At 41.3% G+C, this 8,784-nt stretch overlaps 1 protein-coding gene across 4 annotated transcripts in view; it reads right to left on the reverse strand.

Moving 5' to 3' along the window:
- LOC139762995 (uncharacterized) overlaps positions 1-3,937 on the reverse strand; it is a 39,327-nt gene extending 35,390 nt beyond the window's left edge. Inside the window, exon 1 of one of the 4 annotated variants that reach the window (XM_071688543.1) lies at positions 3,798-3,937. The gene's annotated coding sequence lies outside the window, so the exon portion shown is untranslated. Of the gene's footprint in view, positions 1-673; positions 817-3,797 lie in introns of those variants that run through there. The other 3 variants (XM_071688557.1, XM_071688546.1, XM_071688552.1) reach the window with 3 other exon arrangements.
- Positions 3,938-8,784: the final 4,847 nt, after the last annotated feature.

Here is an 8,784-nt window from a genome sequence, read left to right on the forward strand (position 1 = left end):
GACCCTCAACCCTACTGTACCTAATAACCTTGCTCTTATTCACATTTACTCTTAACTTTCTTCTTTCACACACTTTACCAAACTCAGTCACCAGCTTCTGCAGTTTCTCACATGAATCAGCCACCAGCGCTGTATCATCAGCGAACAATAACTGACTCACTTCCCAAGCTCTCTCATCCACAACAGACTTCATACTTGCACCTCTTTCCAAAACTCTTGCATTCACCTCCCTAACAACCCCATCCATAAACAAATTAAACAACCATGGAGACATCACACACCCCTGCCGCAAACCTACATTCACTGAGAACCAATCACTTTCCTCTCTTCCTACACGTACACATGCCTTACATCCTCGATAAAAACTTTTCACTGCTTCTAACAACTTGCCTCCACCATATATTCTTAATACCTTCCACAGAGCATCTATATATATATATATATATATATATATATATATATATATATATATATATATATATATATATATATATAAAACGCCTTCCAGTATCCATCGTAGACTGGTAAACTTAATAAGGCCTGTTGATCATTAGAACTGAAATACCAAGTACCATTTACTAAATTCTATGAAACACAAGATAATCAGAGAACATGTTTGTAACCACGACAAAAAATATCCCTGATGAATACTACATTTAGATGTCGAGTTCACCTGTAAAATATCCCCAGAGCTGGAGCCGTAGTTTGTTGAGTGGTGGAGTGGCGGAGGAGGTAATGCGGAGGAGGCATTCACTCTCCCGAATCTCAAGGCGCGACTGACTGGCGACGCTGCGAAAACTTCAGCCAGTCAACTATCCACAAGGAGTCATTGGTAACCCTCAGCAGTAAGAGGAGAATGATTTTCCACAGATTCACTGTTTTAAAGGTGTGAGTTGCTTAGAGAGTTTCATGAATTATGTACAAATTATCGTTGGAGATTGTGCATATCACCATTACGGCCTCAGTCTCACACACAGACACGATTTGTCATATGACCAAAATAACATGTTTGGTTACCTTTTTCTGGCTGTCGTTAAAAACGTTTTTTAAAACATGAATCGGAAAAATTCAAGGAAATGATTAATGACATTGGTGAGCAAGTATAACATTTTGGGTTTGTATCGTGAGTCTTAAGATATATTTCTTAAGCTACCATTTCTTCTTTGTGTCTTATGGTTTTGGGTCCGATAAACTCATGGGTAGTGATTATAAGGAGGATAAATAATATGTAAATAATAAATGCGGAGAGGCTCTGTTCATCAAGAAGCCAATGGCCTGGAGAATAGATATCTCTAATATTAAGACTTTATAATGAATAGTTTTTATATCGATAAGAGTCATAGCCTTTTTTTTTCCTTTTTTTTTGGCATTTTTATGACAGTATCCACTTACAAAGTTTGCTTTGAAGAATGTATGTGAGAAATACTTAGAAAAACAAATGGATTTCTCTGTAGCATTTATGGATCTGGAGAAGGCATATGATAGAGTTGATAGAGATGCTCTGTGGAAGGCATTAAGAATATATGGTGTGGGAGGAAAGTTGCTAGAAGCAGTGAAAAGTTTTTATCGAGGATGTAAGGCATGTGTGCAAGTAGGAAGAGAGGAAAGCGAATGGTTCTCAGTGAATGTTGGTTTGCGGCCGGGGTACTTTGTTTATGGATGGGGTTGTTAGGGATGTGAATGCAAGAGTTTTGGAGAGAGGGGTAAGTATGCAGTCTGATGTGGATGAGCGGGCTTGGGAAGTGAGTCAGTTGTTGTTCGCTGATGATACAGCGCTGGTGGCTGATTCGGGTGAGAAACTGCAGAAGCTGGTGACTGAGTTTGGTAAAGTGTGTGAGAGAAGAAAGCTGAGAGTAAATGTGAATAAGAACAAGGTTGTTAGGTACAGTAGGGTTGAGGGTCAAGTGAACTGGGAGGTAAGTTTGAATGGAGAAAAACTGGAGGAAGTGAAGTGTTTTAGATATCTGGGAGTGGATTTGGCAGCGGATGGAACCATGGAAGCGTAAGTGAGTTACAGGGTGGGGGGGGGGACGAAAGTTCTGGGAGCGTTGAAAATGTGTGGAAGGAGAGAACATTATCCGAAAAGTAAAAATAGGTATGTTTGAAGAAATAGTGGTTCCAACAATGTTATATGGTTGCGAAGCGTGGGCTATAGATAGAGTTGTGCAGAGGAGGGTGGATGCGTTGGAAATGAGATGTTTGAGAACAATATGTGGTGTGAGGTGGTTTGATCGAGTAAGTATTGAAAGGGTAAGAGAGATCTGTGGTAATAAAAAGTGTGTGGTTGAGAGAGCAGAAGAGGGTGTTTTGAAATGGTTTGGTAACATGGAGAAAATGAGTGAGGAAAGATTGACAAAGAGGATATATGTGTCAGAGGTGGAGGGAAAGAGAAGTGGGAGACCAAATTGGAGGTGGAAAGATGGAGTGAAAAAGATCTTGAGCGATCGGGGCCTGAACATGCAGGAGGGTGAAAGGCGTGCAAGGAATAGAGTGAATTGGAACGATGTGGTATACCGGGGTCGACGTGCTGTCAATGGATTGAACCAGGGAATGTGAATCGTCTGGGGGTAAACCACGGAAAGTTTTGTGGGGCCTGGATGTGGAAAGGGTGCTGTGGTTTCGGTGCATTATATATGACAGCTAGAGACTGAGTGTGAACGAATGTGGCCTTTGTTGTCTTTCCTCGCGCTATCTCGTGCGCATGTGGGGGGAGGGGGTTGTCATTGCATGTGTGGCGGGGTGGCGACGGAAATGAATAAAGGCAGCAAGTATGAATTATGTACATGTGTGTATATATGTATATGTCTGTATATATATATATATATATATATATATATATATATATATATATATATATATATATATATATATATATATGTAATGAAATGTATAGGTGTATATGTGCGTGTGTGGACGTGTATGTATATACATGTGTATGTGGGTGGGTTGGGTCATTCTTTCGTCTGTTTCCTTGCGCTAACGCGGAAGACAGCGACAAAGTATAATAGATAAATAAAAATCCACATCATGGCCGGACTTGAAATATGGAGAGGTTAATGAAGAAAAGAAGAGACATGGGAAGTATTTACCAGCTCTGGAGAAAGCGAAAAATATTCTTATGTGCCAGGCCATAATTATTGTGAAAGACATGAGAGGGTTGAAAGTTCCAAAGTCTTGAGGTGTAGGGAAGGAAACGATTATTATCAGAATGTCCTACTCCTGAGATGCCAACGGCCATAATCATATGACGAAGTAGCTTACTGAGCTCTGTTTAGTGTAACGAGTGGTGGGGCACACAAGCAACCAGCTCACGGGAGCAAAAACCAAAGTAATACCTAAAAAAAGAGGGAAAGGCAACCAACATCGCGTCGTAGGGCAGAGAGTGATTTAGGTTTAAGCTTGAAGTGTTATCGGACTCAGCCTGCTCGAGGTTAGGCCTCGGATGTAGTTACCTTTGGCAAGGCTGTATGATCGAGAGTACAGTTTAGTCAAAGCGACTCTCACTCTCAAAGAGTTTACATTTCCCTGCTACTGGAAGTAGCGTAGCTTAAGGCTGCAGAAGCCTCGAGTAATACAAGGACGTATGATACTTAAGCTAGGCTAGTCCATTAGCGACAGATAAGGATTTTTGCAATAGTCACCAGCTTTAACGACTTGTGGTACGCTTGTGTATGACAAAGCCTAACTGTGGAGACCACCCTGAATGTAATACAGTATTCTTCATGAAAGTAACACACTCTCCACACTATGAGCCGAGTGCTCCCATAGCCAGTTATCACCAGAGTTTGCTGCCTTACCATAACAAGTCACAGATAGCGCCCTATGCTCTCGACATCAAGGTCTGTCGTTCCGCCTCCAGGTTAGAAGTCGTCTGTACTCCGCTCCGTTGAAATCTATCTTTGGCAAAGGGAGAGTGTTCTCTGTTTTATTACCACGTCTGCACGAGGTACAGACTCAGAAAAATGGGCCCGGGGAAATCATAGATAAATAAGATAAGATTAATTTTTTCATTCAGATGCCTGTAAGCTCATAGAAAAATAATTGCCTCGTTAAAATGGATTGTTACACTAAATCAGTATGCTAAGGCGCGGCTCTGCATTGTCTCATTATTTGTGACGCGTGATGAAGAACGTTTGTTAACCGTCGTGTCTGTATGTCGTATTTCTGATGCATGGTGCAGACATTAGCAATAATGACTGGAGAGAAACGCTGCAGCCAACAATCTGTGCAACACAACCTTCTGAAGATTAGTTAGGGTGCTGAGTTGTTTAATCTACACTTAATAAAAAACACAAACAGCGATAGCATGACAAGTTGAGGGAAGACCACGAGAGATTTCGACACAGTAAGACCCTGAAGATAACAGGACCGTTGACCGTCGCCCACCTTTACATAAATCTCTGGTGATTCCCACTGATAAGTATGAATCAAGTCTGGCTGTGTAACCGGGAGCTTGTCATATATGATTTGGTATTTGATGGGTGGAATTATTGTGTCTAAGTTCTGTAATAGTAAAGACTGGGAGAGGTTCGGAAACTATTTTTTCTTCGCTCTCTCTCTTTTAATACTTGATCTCCACTCCCTGCGTCACGAGGTAGCGCCAGGAAAAAGACGAAGAATGATCCATCCACTCATATAAATATATTTATGTATACATAAACACCTATTGAATGGAGAAAAACTGGAGGAAGTAAAGTGTTTTAGATATCTGGGAGTGGATCTGGCAGCGGATGGAACCATGGAAGCGGAAGTGAATCATAGGGTGGGGGAGGGGGCGAAAATTCTGGGAGCCTTAAAGAATGTGTGGAAGTCGAGAACATTATCTCGGAAAGCAAAAATGGGTATGTTTGAAGGAATAGTGGTTCCAACAATGTTGTATGGTTGCGAGGCGTGGGCTATGGATAGAGTTGTGCGCAGGAGGGTGGATGTGCTGGAAATGAGATGTTTGAGGACAATGTGTGGTGTGAGGCGGTTTGATCGAGTAAGTAATGTAAGGGTAAGAGAGATGTGTGGAAATAAAAAGAGCGTGGTTGAGAGAGCAGAAGAGGGTGTTTTGATATGGTTTGGGCACATGGAGAGAATGAGTGAGGAAAGATTGACCAAGAGGATATATGTGTCGGAGGTGGAGGGAACGAGGAGAAGTGGGAGACCAAATTGGAGGTGAAAAGATGGAGTGAAAAAGCTTTTGTGTGATCGGGGCCTGAACATGCAGGAGGGTGAAAGGAGGGCAAGGAATAGAGTGAATTGGATCGATGTGGTATACCGGGGTTGACGTGCTGTCAGTGGACTGAACCAGGGCATGTGAAGCGTCTGGGGTAAACCATGGAAAGTTGTGTGGGGCCTGGATGTGGAAGGGGAGCTATGGTTTCGGGCATTATTGCGTGGCAGCTAGAGACTGAGTGTGAACGAATGGGGCCTTTGTTGTCTTTTCCTAGTGCTACCTCGCACACATGAGGGGGGAGGGGGGAAGGTATTCCATGTGTGGCGAGGTGGCGATGGGAGTGAATGGGGGCAGACAGTGTGAATTGTGTGCATGGGTATATATGTATGTGTCTGTGTATGTGTATATATATATATATATATATATATATATATATATATATATATATATATATATATATATGTACATTGAGATGTATAGGTATGTATATTTGCGTGTGTGGACGTGTGTGTATACATTGTGTATGGGGGTGGGTTGGGCCATTTCTTTCGTCAGTTTCCTTGCGCTACCTCGCAAACGCTGTAGACAGCGACAAAGCAAAATAATAAAAAAAATAAACACCTATACACGCACATATACATATATGAACATATACATAACACATACACATGTACATACATATAGACATATACATAGATACACATGTACATATTCATACTTGCTTGCCTTCGTATATATATATATATATATATATATATATATATATATATATATATATATATATATATATATATATATATATATGTATATATATATATATATATATATATATATATATATATATATATATATATATATATTTTTTTTTTTTTTTTTTTTTTTGCCGCTGTCTCCCGCGTTTGCGAGATAGCGCAAGGAAACAGACGAAAGAAATGGACCAACCCACCCCCATACACATGCCTTGATTCAATCCACTGACAGCACGTCAACCCCGGTATACCACATCGCTCCAATTCACTCTATTCTTTGCCCTCCTTTCACCCTCCTGCATGTTCAGGCCCCGATCACACAAAAGCTTTTTCACTCCATCTTTCCACCTCCAATTTGGGCTCCCTCTTCTCCTCGTTCCCTCCACCTCCGACACATATATCCTCTTGGTCAATCTTTCCTCACTCATTCTCTCCATGTGACCAAACCATTTTAAAACACCCTCTTCTGCTCTCTCAACCACCCTCTTTTTATTTCCACACATCTCTCTTACCCTTACGTTACTTACTCGATCAAACCACCTCACACCACACATTGTCCTCAAACATCTCATTTCCAGCACATCCATCCTCCTGCGCACAACTCTATCCATAGTCCACGCCTCGCAACCATACAACATTGTTGGAACCACTATTCCTTCAAACATACCCATTTTTGCTTTCCGAGATAATGTTCTCGACTTCCACACATTCTTCAAGGCTCCCAGAATTTTCGCCACCTCCCCCACCCTATGATCCACTTTCGCTTCCATGGTTCCATCCGCTGACAGATCCACTCCCAGATATCTAAAACACTTCACTTCCTCCAGTTTTTCTCCATTCAAACTCACCTCCCAATTGAATTGACCCTCAACCCTACTGTACCTAATAACCTTGCTCTTATTCACATTTACTCTTAACTTTCTTCTTTCACACACTTTACCAAACTCAGTCACCAGCTTCTGCAGTTTCTCACATGAATCAGCCACCAGCGCTGTATCATCAGCGAACAACAACTGACTCACTTCCCAAGCTCTCTCATCCCCAACAGACTTCATACTTGCCCCTCTTTCCAAAACTCTTGCATTTACCTCCCTAACAACCCCATCCATAAACAAATTAAACAACCATGGAGACATCACACACCCCTGCCTCAAACCTACATTCACTGAGAACCAATCACTTTCCTCTCTTCCTACACGTACACATGCCTTACATCCTCGATAAAAACTTTTCACTGTCTCCAACAACTCTCCTCCCACACCATATATTCTTAATACCTTCCACAGAGCATCTCCATCAACTCTATCACATGCCTTCTCCAGATCCATAAATGCTACATACAAATCCATTTGCTTTTCTAAGTATTTCTCACATACATTCTTCAAAGCAAACACCTGATCCACACATCCTCTACCACTTCTGAAACCACACTGCTCTTCCCCAATCTGATGCTCTGTACATGCCTTCACCCTCTCAATCAATACCCTCCCATATAATTTACCAGGAATACTCAACAAACTTATACCTCTGTAATTTGAGCACTCACTCTTATCCCCTTTGCCTTTGTACAATGGCACTATGCACGCATTCCGCCAATCCTCAGGCACCTCACCATGAGTCATACATACATTAAATAACCTTACCAACCAGTCAACAATACAGTCACCCCCTTTTTTTATAAATTCCACTGCAATACCATCCAAACCTGCTGCCTTGCCGGCTTTCATCTTACGCAAAGCTTTCACTACCTCTTCTCTGTTTACCAAATCATTTTCCCTAACCCTCTCACTTTGCACACCACCTCGACCAAAACACCCTATATCTGCCACTCTATCATCAAACACATTCAACAAACCTTCAAAATACTCACTCCATCTCCTTCTCACATCACCACTACTTGTTATCACCTCCCCATTTGCGCCCTTCACTGAAGTTCCCATTTGCTCCCTTGCCTTACGCACTTTATTTACCTCCTTCCAGAACATCTTTTTATTCTCCCTAAAATTTAATGATACTCTCTCACCCCAACTCTCATTTGCCCTTTTTTTCACCTCTTGCACCTTTCTCTTGACCTCCTGTCTCTTTCTTTTATACATCTCCCACTTAATTGCACCTCTTCCCTGCAAAAAAAAAAAAAAAAAAAATATATATATATATATATATATATTATATATATTATATGGGAGGGTATTGATTGAGAGGGTGAAGGCATGTACAGAGCATCAGATTGGGGAAGAGCAGTGCGGTTTCAGAAGTGGTAGAGGATGTGTGGATCAGGTGTTTGCTTTGAAGAATGTATGTGAGAAATACTTAGAAAAGCAAATGGATTTGTATGTAGCATTTATGGATCTGGAGAAGGCATATGATAGAGTTGATAGAGATGCTCTGTGGAAGGTATTAAGAATATATGGTGTGGGAGGCAAGTTGTTAGAAGCAGTGAAAAGTTTTTATCGAGGATGTAAGGCATGTGTACGTGTAGGAAGAGAGGAAAGTGATTGGTTCTCAGTGAATGTAGGTTTGCGGCAGGGGTGTGTGATGTCTCCATGGTTGTTTAATTTGTTTATGGATGGGGTTTGTAAGGGAGGTAAATGCAAGAGTCCTGGAAAGAGGGGCAAGTATGAAGTCTGTTGGGGATGAGAGAGCTTGGGAAGTGAGTCAGTTGTTGTTCGCTGATGATACCCTCTTCCAACTTCATTGACCTCCCTAAAGCCGTCATAACAAATTAAAACATGGAAATAAGCACAGCTCTAAGACTAAATGTATAAGCCATCAGTTTTTTCTACAGTGGTAGGCCTTAATCCATGGAAGAAGTTTTGACTGTAACAACTCTCACCATATAATTTATTTCAAGAGATCCCATAACTATACAGTGCG

Source organism: Panulirus ornatus, chromosome 3, assembly GCF_036320965.1.
Source record: "Panulirus ornatus isolate Po-2019 chromosome 3, ASM3632096v1, whole genome shotgun sequence".
NCBI classification, from domain to species: Eukaryota; Metazoa; Arthropoda; class Malacostraca; order Decapoda; family Palinuridae; genus Panulirus; species Panulirus ornatus.